A 14895-nucleotide genomic window follows, 5' to 3' on the forward strand; every position below is an offset into this window, starting at 1 on the left:
GACACCAAGTGTGACGCATTGCACAGACAGCAACGATGGTATGACTGTCACTACTGACAGAGACAACAGCACGAGCATTGCCCATGACAGCAATAACAGTATGGATTGCCCCTGACAAACAACAGTGACATGACCATTACCTCTGATGACAATGGCACGAGTTGCCCATCATACCAATAATGGTATAAGCTTCTCACACAGATACAAAACTTATATATATAGAAATTAGTAATAATCTTTGACTTTTTTCTATCTTGTTCAAAATGTTGCGCTTGTCTATATTATTAGTTCACCAGTTCAAGGCTTACTTGGACTCATGACTGGAAAACTCTCATTCACACTACCCACCAGTCCTATCGAAATATAAATCTTTAACACCTTTGAAGATGAATTCTCAACAAACAAGATCACTGCTCTCCCCTTGTATATTCTCATGTGTTTTCCATCTCTTGTGATGGGATGTGAACACTGACATGATCCTCAGGCGGAGCCAGCAACGCTTATACCTGCTACGGAAGCTTCGGTCTTTCTCTGTCAGCCCAGTCATTCTCACTCGGTTCTATCAGTCCTTCATTGAGAGTCTCATCACCTTTTCTTTCACTTCTTGGTTTCACAACCTCTCCGTAGGGAACAGGAGCAGCCTTGTCTCCCTTGTTAAGATCTGTTCTAAAATCACTGGAACCAAGCAGAGGGATTTAGCCATCTTAAATAAACAGCAAATCATTAGGACGGCATCTCGTATCCTAACTATTCCTGGTCATGTGTTGGCGAGTGAGTTCTCACTCCTGCGGTCTGGTCGCAGATACGCTGTACCGTTAAGTCGAACGAACCGTTACCGTAACTCGTTCATTCCGCGAGCCATCCACTTTTTAAATTCCACTAGCTGTGATGATGTGTCCGTCTGAGGTGACCTTGTGCGGGGTGCCCACTGAACCTCCTGTTGCTGTGTTACTATATGAGTGGGTGTGTGCACATGTGTGTGTTTATGTCGCCAGAATCTATTCCCTTTCATCTCTCACATAATTCTTCCCTCTAGTGTGCTGGCGTGTCATCATACCTCTAATTGCCCTTGTGGATGAATAAAGTTGTATTGAATTGAATTCTTTGTATGACAATAGAAGATGACAAAAGGGTGGGTTTTGCCTGTCATGTGTCATTCTTTAGACACCGTGAACCATTTACAATCCACTGGCCCTAGTTCACTAGACAGTGGGCCTCTTGACCCCTCACCTTGTCCACCCTACTTCTCATCCCTTTTCTTAATGTGTGGATACATTTAAATTTGTGTTGTAAACTTCTGCAGAATGTTCCATTGCATGAACTGGTCCATAAGTCCATTACTAATCTGTTCTTCCTCTCTTCTTTTATGTTTGATTAGTCTTTCCTGCCAAAATACCTTTGTTGATTATCTATTACGTCGATGTCTTCACTGTCTTTTGTACTTTGTTGCCCATCTTTCTGTTTCTTCGTATACTACTCATTAACCTTGTTTGGATCGAACGCTTAGTGCATTCTCCTGTATGAGCACGATTCTGCGCTATATAAATCACATATATTTATAATTACTATAATCCATATGTATCTGCAATTCTTGTGAAACTGCTACTGACCACACATAGTCTATGTCCTTCGACAAAACAAAAGGAATACTTCTGCAAAATTTGGTCATGATCTGAAAAATTGTGTGATTTGTTGTTGGATAGGGAACAAACACATCGCTACATTATGCATTGCTTACTATAGTGATAATAAAATGTCCACAATTATATATTCATAGCAATATACAAGCAAATATACATCTCATCCATGCACACACCAAAAACTATGCATTTGTTAGTTTTATTTTGATCTTTGCATTAATGTGAGATACAAGTCAACTGATATTGTTTTGTATCATCAATCATTTATATCCGTGACAATTCTAACATTTCTTGAATTCAGTGAGTATACAAGTACAGTGCTAAGAGCAAATTACCCAAAAGTTATGTCCACCTCAGATGAATCTATTTACAGCATAAACAGCATGACTGAAATAGGTGTCTAAGAGCATGGTTCTTTTGTTAATATACCTAAATGACATAAATTAACCTTTCTCTCCCTTAAAAATGAAAATAATTCACTCTCTTTTTAACTTCCATAATTAAAGCAAATATAGTGAAGGTTACACAAGGAAAATGTCATGGATAGTTATTTTGTAAATAAACCTGGAATATTTTGCAGCACCATATCAAAATTTATGATTTTTAAATGCAGTGCTGTACTGAATGCATGGTAACAAGGTGCATAATGCATCATTATAGTCTGACATAATTTTTATTGACCACAAGACCAATAATGGTGTACACACACTGTCATTCATAAATCCTACACAATGACAGTGGATTGGGCGAAAATCTTTTCTAGAAGCAGGTAAACAATGGGAAATGAAGGTGATACATCCTTGTTAAAGATAAATGTTCTGTATTCACAATGCAAATTTTATGTAGTAACCAAAGTGAAAGCATTTTCTTTATGTAGCTAAGATTACAGATGTGAAGCATTTTTTGCCATTCAGCTCCATGGCATCATCTGTCAACACAATCCATCATCATTTTTTTGTTTGTAACTAAGCATCAGTAAATCCAACAAAATGATGCTTATCATTGAACCAAGCAAATAACACTACAGAACTAGGCCTTTTACATTTTTTGTTTGTTTGCTCTGTTCAAAAAGGTGGGTGTAGATTTTATTTGCAATGTCGTAAAGGAGCTATTTCACAGCACTTCTCTAAATTGTACTGGCATATAGCTTTTCACCGTAAAAGATTCAAAACCTAGAAAGTTTTGCATGAAATAAATATTCAATAAAGTTTGTTTCAAAAAAAGTGAACACGTACGAAGGACAAGTAAAAATATGATCAGTGGTTAAATAGGTGAGGGCCTTCTGCAACAGGAATACTAAAACTACGGTCAGTAAAACACATCCTCTCAGCTGAGACATCACACTGGCTAAGGAGTAAACTCAATCCACATTCATTAATGACTGCTACACATGTTACACTTTCAAAATCAAACTAAGTGACTGCCAAATAAACACTAAAGCCCTTTGCATCATGATAATAAAAACAGACCTGCAGGCAAAACATATCTTGAGTAAGTCCCTTTTTAAATCAGGACGCAACAAAGTCAAGAGCAGCAGGCCATCCACATAAAGCAGACACCCACTTGAAATAGTTTGGCATCTGACAGAGGTAGAAGTCACCTTAATTTTCTGATGAGAAAGAACACCGTGCCCAAAATAAGAGCTGAACCCAGGACAGCCTTTACTGTATTGATGACAGGTGCGTCACACTGCCCTTGAGAGAGAGAATTCAGTTGAGTTTTCTGACAGAGAGGTTCCATTTAGTTTTCAGCAGCTTATGTCACTTGCTACCCATGGGTTTGTTTGATATAGTGAATATCACAATGTTAATATTGTGGCCCACTGGCAAGAAGCATCAAGATAAAGTGCCTGCTCCAGCACATTTTGATGGATCAGTTGCTTTTATGATGTGCTGACAATGAATAATGCATGGATCGTTGCTCAGAATTGGTCTTAGAGGCCCTTATAATCGTGCGATATAAAGAAAATAAATCATGGTGATATGATATGATGTAACTTTTTTAAAACTCTTTACAGTTCCATCGATTACTTATAGTCTAAAAAAACCATGCTTACTTGGTGTTCCAGGAAGAAACATAGAACTGTAAAAAGTTCAAACAATGTGAAAATAAGCAAAATTTATTGCCTTGTTTTTTTTAAAAAAAATTTTAGGACAGCTTTATTGTTGTACATACCCATTTAAAGCAACGTAAAAAGATGCCAGTTTTATTGCCTTTTTTAAAAAAAAAACTTTAACGACAGTTTTATTGTTGTACATATATTTCACGTTTTAAAATGACTTTGTCTTGTTGAAAATTTATTCCTCACTCAACCAGTTGAGATACATTTGGCTTAAACTTTGTCTTCAATACCTTGAGGTAATCGTAAACATATACCAGCATTTCAGGTTTCATTCTAAACAAATGAGTGAAATAAATATACAGGCACCACCATCCCACCCACAAATGACATTTTAAAACGTACTTCTCTCTAGCCTCATAATCTCTATCCACCTACACACAACATTTTCATACATATATTTCACACTAGCCTCATAATCTCTATTCTCCAGGGTTATATGCAACCTAAGGCAAAAACACTTTTTATCTTCATTGTAACACTGGTATCCTTGTCATGAATTTCCCACACACACAAACATACCTGCAAGTTATATCCATCCATTAAGGTTTTTTTTAGAGAATAATGTATATGATCATCACTAATATTTTCATAATTGATCACAACCTGCGAGAGAGTTCTCACAATATTAACAAACAATGTAATGCAAAATGTTTTTATGTTAACTGCACTTATTTAAAAGGTCAAATGAAAATAGACTAATGTTAGCATATCACATATAAAAAGTCACAATAAAATAAGATGTAGAAGAAAAATCACTCACTGGACCGATGCACCCCATCAGTCTCTCATGCATACCAGTGCAGGTTAAAGAGAATGCATGGTGAAAGAAGGGCCTGGACAAGAAACAAGGCTGAAGACTGCCAACTGCTGGTACGTCCCTGTGACAACCAGTAAATGACTACTGCCTTCAAAGAAAAAAAAAAAAAAAAAAAAAAAGACCTTTACATCCAACCAGTAATTCTTGCAGATCATTAACACAAGCTCTGCATTGAAAATGTGGCAAGGAACTGGTTCGCATGTTTAATCATCATGGAAGTTCCTGTGCTGTATAAGCAGCTGAGTGAAAGATAAAGTTGATGACAAGAATGAGTCACATGTAAAAGATCTTTGACAGAAGTATTACAAGAATTCAACAGCTTTCAACACCAGGTTTCAAGAAGAAAGATGAGAATATTGTGTCATGTGATGAGCTCAATACTCAACAGTCATGATGGGAGAGTTCTCCCCCTTAATGGTAGATATCTGCCAAGGCTGCCATTTGTCTGGTGCTTTTTAACATCTATGAGACAAATATGTTTTTATGATGAGCTCAGTATTCCTCAACAATCATGATGGGAGAGTTATTATCCATGATGGCAGACATCAGGAGAATATCATGCACGATACACTCCTGACCATCAGACCTCAGTGTCCATTGGCAGGAGGCCACAACGTAGCACATGCTTTACAGTTGACAACGACCCGATAACAGGAAACAACAGCAAGTTACAGAGCCTCACAAACAAGGTTGCAAGCAGCACGAATGCATATGGGGTGGACAAGAGATGTCATTGTTAATGCCACTGGGCATGGCAAGGTGGAGATCTTCGTGGAGTTGAGCTCAAAAAGGTGCAAAGCTTCAAGTACCTGAGTGCTACAACTTCAGAGATGAAGGCTGTGTGGAGGATGTTCACCTCAATCCTAGTTGTTTTAGTGTCCAATGCAAGCTGTACAAGTCCTTCAGCAGCTCCATAACACTTGTGAAACAGACATTGCTCACCAAAGCATTTGAAACCGTATGCTTAATGAGAGTGCTTTACAAAGACCACAAAATGAACAATTTTGTACATAAAGCAGTTGCCAGTAAGGTGGGTGCCCAGGAAACACAGCTTGCCACTATCAAGCAACAAAAACAGACATGGATGGGTTATGTCCATGCCCAAAGAGTGGACACTACATATGCTACATACATGCTGATGAAAGAGTGGACACAGCATATGCCAAAAATTAAGAAAGTGTGCTAACCAAACAGACTTAGTACAGATCCACATAAATTATGAACACTCAGCTGAGGTCATCAAGACAAACAAGAGAAGAGAATAACAGCACAAGGTTGAGGTTAGAGGTGGGAGTGGTAGGGCCAGGTGTAAAATTGTATGGAATGTAATGGGGAATAACAAGAAAATCATGAGATCACATGAATGGGAAACCCAGTCCTTTAAATAACTATCTGGAAACATATTAAAGGACTGGATCAGGCAAGGAGGTATCAGACAATACTCGAGTACTCATGTCATGGTCTGCTGACCAGCACCGATATAAATTTGTGGCTACTAGCACACTAGCTACACAGCCACAGACTCAATAGTAAAACAGCTATGGGACAAAGATAAAATTAACTTTTAAGGTAGCTGTGAGCTAGAAAAAAGTGTGTTCCTTTAGTCATACAAGGGCATATAACCTAAAGGTTTGATTATTTGTTTCTGGCTCCATGTTACAGCCCAGCAAAAGCAGCTTTAGAGAGGCCAAACTTGGACCACACCTGAGCGAATTTTGTAATCAAATACATTTTCTGAGAGATGGTTTTCAGCTACAAATATGAGAGCAAAAAAAAAAAAAACAACAAAACAAACGCTCCTCTCCCACCCCCCAAACGCTACAATCTGCCAAAAAACTAGCTATTCACACAACTAAGGACAAAAATGGACAATGTATTGCATAGTTAAGATCCCATGGATACAATTCCTTTCCAGGTCAGTTCTCCCGGTGGACTGGTCTTTAGCAAGGAGTAGAGACAAACTACTGTGGTTTTATAAAGATTTTTATAATACAAAAGCCAACAGGTAAGAGTTCCTTGACTTTTCCCCCAACAGTAGGAAAGGAGATGAAGACACAGTCAGTGGCTTTTAGTGACCACATGCACTCTGCGATGTGTTAATTTCTTCACACCATTATCCAAGTGTGTGCCTGCCTTGTGAGAATGGTCTCGGAGCTTCTGGTGGTGGTGCTGCTGCTGTTTTTTTTTTCATGCTCCTCTTTTGCAGGGGTAAGTGGGACATATTCCCCATGCTCTGTGTGGCACCAGTGTATCCACAGGCATCCTAGTAACATTATGGCCGCTCCTATAGCAACCACAACCCCCGCCACCATCAGACTGCGCCGTTCAACATGCAGGATCAATGATTCCTTCAACTCTGAAATACAAGGTAATGTCACTATTAGCAGCATCTTCACATGCACACACCTTACCAACCACTGCACCCTTCAACACGTATCAACTATTCCTTCAGCTATTAAATACGAGGCACTGTCATTATCAGCACCCTGTTAACAGGTACAAACAACACCTCTGGGCACCATATATCTATTATCAGTTTCACACAAAGGCTAGCACCTCATATGACTACTTGGCTTCATATAGTTATATCATCAGACACCTTTATACAGGTATGTTAATAGCTGACGTTTTACTCTACAGCAGCAAAGAATGGATTTGACCCAGAGAAAGAGTTGAGAAACACAAAATCACCTAACAGATTTTCACAATTATTTTCATCTGGCCCAAAAAAAATCTGTGGTGAATATCTCATGCTACGCACACTATCCTCTGACCAGGAATATACCTGTGGTGGAAATGCACAACAGGACTGGTTTGGGTGAGGGCTGAGGAGAAAAGGTTTGCAGCCCATGATTTTAATTATGGTCTAAGTTGCCTGCATGACTGCTGAAAATCTTTATACAACCTTTGACAACACCAATGCTCTTGTTTTTGTCAATAGTCTGCATATATCTACTGTAATCAAATAGCTGAGGTTTTCTTTTGTGTGCATCTAAGTACATGTAAGTGTACACTGGACCCAATTCCTCCATAACTGCTTCCTTCAGCATCTTAGGCATGACAGTCTCTCTAAAAGCCAATGCACAGCACCACAGAGACAATCATTGCTGCTTAGCAACTCCAGGAAAAGTGCCAAGAACAGATATGGGATCTCACTAAGGCCTTTGACACAACCAAAAGGGACGGCCTTTGGATGAAAATGAAGAAATCTGAGTGCCTAGATTCATTTGGCAGGTTTACTGACGAGATGATATGATGATCATAGTCCTTAATAACAAAGAGGAATCCAAAGCTTTTGTTGTTACCAGCTGTCAAGCAGGGTTGCTCACCCCATTGCAGCATGGTCTTTTCTGTCATAATGACAGATGCCTTTCATGACTTTTTTTGGGAGGGTGGGGATGGCAATTGGATGAAGAAGAGATGGAAAACGGTTTAATCTACTAAGGCTATTAAAAGCGACCAGAATTAAGGTTTATACAATCAGGGACCTACTTTGTTGATGATTGTGCTTTTAATGCCAATAGAAAGTGAAAGACAGTCTGAGATGTTTGTCAGAGGCATTTGACAATTTCCATCTGATCATCACAACTACAAAAATCAAAGTCTCTCAAAGCCTGTCCCCTGCAAGCCTTACCAACAAATGCAGCGAATGAATGCTTCACCTAACTGGGCTGCAGGGCAGCACTCTCTCAAACACAACAAATATTGATGAGATCACCAGAGTTTTCAAAAACATTTGGGCACACAGTAGTCTGAACCTCACCACTAGGTTGAAACTCTACTCTGTCCTCCTCCAGTGTTCGATATGGGCTGGCATCCTAACTTCAAGAAGAGCGGCAAATGCGAAAAACTGTGTATCTTGCTTCTGACAGCAAAAGCTTTAGAACCAGATTTGTCATGTAAACTTTTAATCAAAGACTCTTACTGCAGAGAGGGGGGATTATTGTTATGTGTTTTTATGTAGAGCTAAGCACTTTTGATTTTTTCCCCCCTAATACTATATTCACTAGTCATTCGTTTGTTGGTGTTTCAATCTAGCGTGGATGTCTGTTGACAGTATGTAACAGTTTCTTATGAGCTGCCCCGCCTGTCTGCTTCACATCTGATGAAAAGATAAGATCCCCACCACAGAAGCCCTGAGGTGTCCGCATTTTCCACATCTACACCAGACACGCCAGGCAGCTCTACCAGTTCCTTATGAACTGCCTGGTTTGTCTGCTTCACATCTGATGGAAGGATAAGATCCCAGACACAGAAGCCCTGTATTCTACATCTACATTGTGCACAAACTGCACAAGCTAATTTGGCTGTGAATTTATTTGATATGCCTGCATGTAAAGCTGTTCTATGGAAAGCTGTGCAAGTGTACAGTTGGAGGGCAAAAAACAAAAAACTGTGATAAAAATAGCCTGAAAGCCACTCAAAGACCTTGGCAAGGATATTGCCAACCGGTAGTCCTTGCACATCTTGGTGCAGCACACTCTGATCTGAGGTCAGATACAGCATGGCAAAAGAAAAGAAATGAGCAGCATGAAAGGCTGGACACTCCTGCCAGCATGCTTCACACAGATACTTGTCCAAGCCTGAATTGTACTCATTTGCCTCCTCTAAACATATCAGAAACACTTTTCAAAAATTATTTGTTCAAGTTATATTACACCGGGCCTCCATCTGATGAGCATTATTACACTAGTTTGTACACTATAGCATTATCTGCTGTCAGTAGACCATTGTGCTCTGTAATACCTCTATTTTATAAGCATGTAAATAATAATCTAGGCATATGAAGCGTTGGTGCAGTCCTACAATAATCTTTACTTTAGAATGATGCAGGAGGATGTCAGTGAAACAGCCTGTAAAGCAAGCATCTATGATGGCCTGAAAAGATCTCCAACAGAAGCCTGAGGAAAAGAACCAACCAGAATGCCACTAGCCAAGATATCAAAAATAGCAAATAGGGCTGGATAAGACACACCCTGTGCAAACCAGCTAACACCATGGCCAAGCAGGCACAAGACTGGAACCCTCAGGGGAAGAGGAGAGTTGGGAGACCAAAGAAGACTTGGAAAAGAACAGCAGAAAGCGAGGCAAAGGACAATGGAACAATATGGGGCCAAAAGAAGGGGGCTGCCCAAAACCAGGTCTGTTAGTGAGGTGTTGCGGCCCTATGCTCCTTGAGGAGTAACAAGGACTAAACACAAACACAATGTTACATATTTTCTTAAATAACAACATTCTGGCAATATACTGTACAAGATGCTTGAAAGGGAGGTGATCACTTTGAGATATCCCAATATATGTAGGTCTGAGCTTGCCTCTTAATCAAGATAACTGCCTCAATATAAAGCATGTTTGTAGTACACGAGGACAGCTAGCATTTTCCCAACACTGCTTTATACTAGCTATTCGCTTGCCAAGAGTGCTTTGGAAACATCAAACCACACACTGAAATAGTCAACCATGTTGTGAATGATGTACCAACAAAACGTAGTACACTGTTAGCGGCGCTCGTTGATGCAAATCATAGCAGACAATTAACGGATGGGTTTTGGAGGCTGAAATTTACAGGTTAGTTTTATATCGCCTATATCTACTGATATCTGGGGAAAAAACCCAAACCGTTCAGGTTGGTCTTTAACATTACTGAAAACAAACAGAACTTTAAATGAATCCATCATGACAAAGCAACACTTATCCAGATAATATGTGTGCTTCTCCTTTGCTGATTCAACTGTATCTACCTACACATGCACACTTTATCAGTCACCCAAGAGGCGCAATGACGTCATTTCTACTTACATATGCATTCCTCATCAGTCATCCAAGAGATGCAATGATGCCACATCTACCTACCCCCTGGTAGCGCCTTGAGTTCCTCCATTGAGTTCATGATATTGTCAAAGAGGCTGAAGTCTGCGTGGTGGATCTCTAATTTTGTGCGCTGTGACTCTTCTTTTATCTCACTACACGCTCTGTTGACTTCATCAGATGTCTGCAGGACAGACAGCAATAGATGCTATCAAACAGAATTTACCAACCACACTGACAACAACAGATGATATCAAACAGAATTTACCAGTTACACAGACAGCGACACTTACAGATAAATTCATAAGACTGGATCAATAAACATTCACCTGTTCAGATAAAAATCCTATATAAAACAAAGACTGGCCATTTATATTAGCAAGAGCTAATAAAATCTGACAAAGAGTCATAAGCACGCATCAAATTTAAATAAATTAAATATGTTAATATATGCAGGTCAGCAAAAATGAGTATACACAACTGTAAATGCACAGGGCATATTATACAAACACACACACATTTTTGTTATACAGACATGTAAACACGTATCCTCTCTTGGATACAGAGAAAGGCAAAGGCCAAAATGACAGTTAAAAAGCAATGAAGGACAGCTACCTTATAAATAGGCCCCAAAGGCAGATGATCAAAATTTTAAATTGCATTCCCTAATCTGTCAAGATGGGTAAAGCTGGTTTATTCTGCACATAGTATGCTACTATAGCACTAATGACAGCTTGGAAATTATATGTATTGTTTATTTCTAGTTCCAGAATTAACAGGATTTACTAATGAACTATAGTCATCATGGAAATGATGTCTATTCTGTTCCACTTTTAGGTTCTTGGTGTACTTGATAGCAAACCTTCTGGGGTTGCTTTGTATTTGGAAGCCACTTCAGGGCTTCTTATTCTTTCACTTCTCAAGGCCCTCCTTTGATCACAGAGATCTAGGATAAAATTTGTGACCCAAGGCTGCTTCTTCTTCCTCTACCTCCTTAGCACTTCTTGGCCTCCTTGATATTTCCAGCCAGGATGTCTATATCAAAGTCCACAGTGCTTAGGGTCAATGTTTTGTTGCCAAGTTACTCTCCTCAATTCCCTGTGTGGGATGAAGGGTAGTGACTAATGGTTATGTACAAACTCAGACCTCATTTGCTTCTATTTTGCTGTGTTATTAGTTCCGCCCAATACTATGCAGCTGCCAAGCCATACTCAGTGGATACAATGGCCAGTTTAACCAATCATTCTTGCAACATCATTGACCACAGGTAATTTTTTTTTTAACTTTGAGAAACTTCATTCTGCATTGGCTACAAAAACTTCTGAGACACTGCAACACTTGGTACAGTATCTAATAATTTATGTTGGACAATAAGGATAAGAATTTTTAAGACCAGAGCTAATCATCTCAATCATCACTGGTAATATGTAAGCCTAGATCCACTGATCATCCTTTTCCCTAAATATAAAGCAACCAACACAAACACCTATAAAACCAAAAATGCTAATAATCAAGTAAGAAAGCTAAATTGTCACGACCAGAAGTTACAACAGTAAATTAAAAAAGGGCACCAAATAACGATCCCGTCAAGTCACCACTATACACAGAAAACAAGTTCATGACAGTGAATTCAACAACTAATTTATTATTTGTCAAGAAAAATAGATACATTATTTAAATGTAACTTACCCTATCTTTAAATGCTTTCATGCTTGTAATAATTGATAATGCAATCGTAAAGTAAGAAATTTGTTCTCTTGTTCAAAATTTGTAATAAAAAAAAAAATGGATATAAAACAGTTGGCATAACCAAGAAAAAACATGCATCATAAACCTGCGCCAGTGTTCCTGTCCCTGTACTCTGCTCCAGTTTTTCAGCACCCAAGTCATGAAACTTGAGGCAGGCAAATGGTGTTGTCCCCACCCTACAGCAATAACCAATACTGCAATCTGATACAGGTGACATGACATTACACCATTAACCAAGACCGCAATTTTCTGAAACATACTCATCCAACTCACCATGTCCCCACATCCAGAGACAGCAGCCGACATGGTTAGCCACATGCAGTGCAGAGTGATGGTTAGCAGCATGGCTGCAGTTTTTCAGATGATAAAAGTAACACAATCACAGGCTGGACACTGGGGTGCCGTTCAGGTACAACACATCTTGGAAATTAGTGGAAGATTTTTTAGGCAGCTCCAAACAAGACATCAAGATAAAGATTACCAAGTAAAGAAAAATTAGCTGACCCTGTACCTCACTCAAAAAAGTCTGCACACTGACTTTGCAAATTAGAACTGAAAACACCAGAAACAAGAAGGCATCATCATTACAAGGTCATCATTCAAGTTGGTGTCTGCAACTAACCAGTTTCCTAAAGGAAAACTCCCTGTTGGATAAGTGGTACTGACAAGCAGATTCCACAATGTAGCTGGCCAAGGAATGTGAAAAAGCAGAGTGACACTTGACCACTCCGGTAACTAGGACTGGCAGCTGGAGCAATCTAAAACAAAAAGAACAAAATCTATACACATGTATCATACTTGTATTACTAGGAATCAAAGTATAATTGTATAACAGCATATTTGTATGACTGTATGACACAACATATTTGTATGATTATACGTTAATATATTTCACAACACTGCATGGCATAATATTAATTTATACATTACACTTTGCACTACATAATAAAATACAATACAAGATATATTAAGATTCACAGAAGCTATAATTCACTAACCAAAAGCTGCATCGATAACATATGCTCTTTATTCTGTGTAAATTCATTATTTATAGTCTGTATTTTGTTTCAGTGGTAAACATAGTCCGGTCACACTGTGACATTCCAACTTTCATTCTTTGTTTTGGGGTAAATGACATTGTTGTGCCTGCCCGTATGCTAAAAGAAAGCGTCAGTAAGTGGCCTGATACTATAGCGCCGCTCCCACGCCACATGTACTGAACACGCTGCAAAATGACACTACGCCTGTCGCCCTCGCGTGTACCACTAAATTTGGAGATTTACGTACGATTTAACATTATCTTCCATCACGCACGTGATATGTGTAACTCCAGCAACGTCTCTGCTGGGCGAAAATAACTGTTCAACTTCAAATAATAACGTAAACATTTACTTAGAGTGGACGCATCTAAAATCACACGTGGTCACGCGTGCCAACATTACTCAAGAAGACAATGTCAAAATGATTGTGTCTAAAAGTTATTTTAAATCAAAAATCGATCAGTATTAACCGTTTTTCTCAAAGTAAATCACCTAAAACAGCGTAATCTTTAAAACTGTGAGTGAAAATTATCCGACTTTTGTAACAAGATGTGAGGTCTACCTATGGGGGAAAAGAAAGCTACAGCCCTACTTTAAAACATAGCAACACGAACTTTGATCACTATGGCGCTGTGGAATTTTATGAATTTCACTTTATCATAAGATTATCTTAAAGATAATGAAAAAAAATTCAAAATTTAAACTCACCTAATCTATGGAGAAGATTCAATACGCTATGAGAACTGAAGCGTAATTAAAAAAAAAAAAAGAAGAAGCCCCGTTTACAACCATCCTGTAACGCCTACAAATCCGCCATAGTTACCGGGCAGGGGAAGCTACTATGGAAAACGGAAGTAAGGAGAGTTCATTATTATCTCCCCTGAGCGGCGGTTTGTTCACGGTTTGTGTGAGCCGTCGGAAACCAAATCATCCAAGTTATTATTCTTACAGATTTCTCTGCATACTGTACTGTTTAAAACAAAAATAATCGATGGACACATCGCAGACTCTAGAGTACAATTTCTAGTAACGTATACAACCTGTTATCTGACGGGAAAGCATTGTACTATTATAGTGACTAAATTCCCTCAAACCCACCAAAATCAGGTCGTAACTGAGATCGAGGGGTCGTAGCTAAGAACTACCAGGAACAATGACGTTAAACATTTATGAATTCAATTCAGGTATTGAAATGTTGAATTAAAAATAACATAATATTGCTTTTTTTGCTGTTTTCTTATTCATTGGTCATGTTTATACTGCCTTTGTCGTGCTTTACTCGCCCGCTGGCCCGCCCGCCAGTATATATATATACTATATATACAGTATTGGGTAAAACTGAGTTAACTATATTAGTCCAGCCCCCTAAAACCATCCCAATTTCTCATGCGGCCCCTTGGAAAAATTAATTGCCCACCCCTGGTCTAGATAAAAGCAATCCTGTACCGTCTAGTACTCTAGTTGGTTGGTTAGTATAGAAGAAAAGTGCTTCCACCTTGAGGCGATTTCCTGGAGGAAACAGGGGTACCCGGAGAAAACCCCCGACGCCTAGCCCTTCGGATAGGTGTCACGTACAGAGACCGTCCCGAGACGAGATACGAACCCTGAGTTTCTCACTGCAGTGGTGACAAGTAAAGTGAGTGTTTTAATCACTATACCACCGGACGTCCCATGCACCGTGATAGTCAAAGACACTTTTTTAAACGAGTGTTTACATTT

The 14895-nt window shown here is 39.1% G+C and overlaps 1 long non-coding RNA gene across 6 annotated transcripts; it reads right to left on the reverse strand.

Annotated features, from left to right (window-relative positions):
- Positions 1-1825: 1825 nt before the first annotated feature.
- Positions 1826-14040, reverse strand: LOC112572086. 6 transcript variants are annotated; one of them, XR_003100944.1, is made up of 6 exons: positions 13885-14031; positions 12759-12894; positions 12410-12556; positions 12222-12312; positions 10433-10571; positions 1826-6935 (listed from the first exon to the last, which is right to left on the reverse strand). It is a non-coding gene; the product is annotated as an uncharacterized LOC112572086 (long non-coding RNA). The 6 variants fall into 6 exon arrangements; XR_003100942.1 differs by having other exon boundaries at positions 12222-12330; positions 12410-12894; positions 13885-14040; XR_003100946.1 differs by lacking the exon at positions 12410-12556 and having other exon boundaries at positions 12222-12337.
- Positions 14041-14895: the final 855 nt, after the last annotated feature.

Source organism: Pomacea canaliculata, linkage group LG9 (genome assembly GCF_003073045.1).
Source record: "Pomacea canaliculata isolate SZHN2017 linkage group LG9, ASM307304v1, whole genome shotgun sequence".
NCBI classification, from domain to species: Eukaryota; Metazoa; Mollusca; class Gastropoda; order Architaenioglossa; family Ampullariidae; genus Pomacea; species Pomacea canaliculata.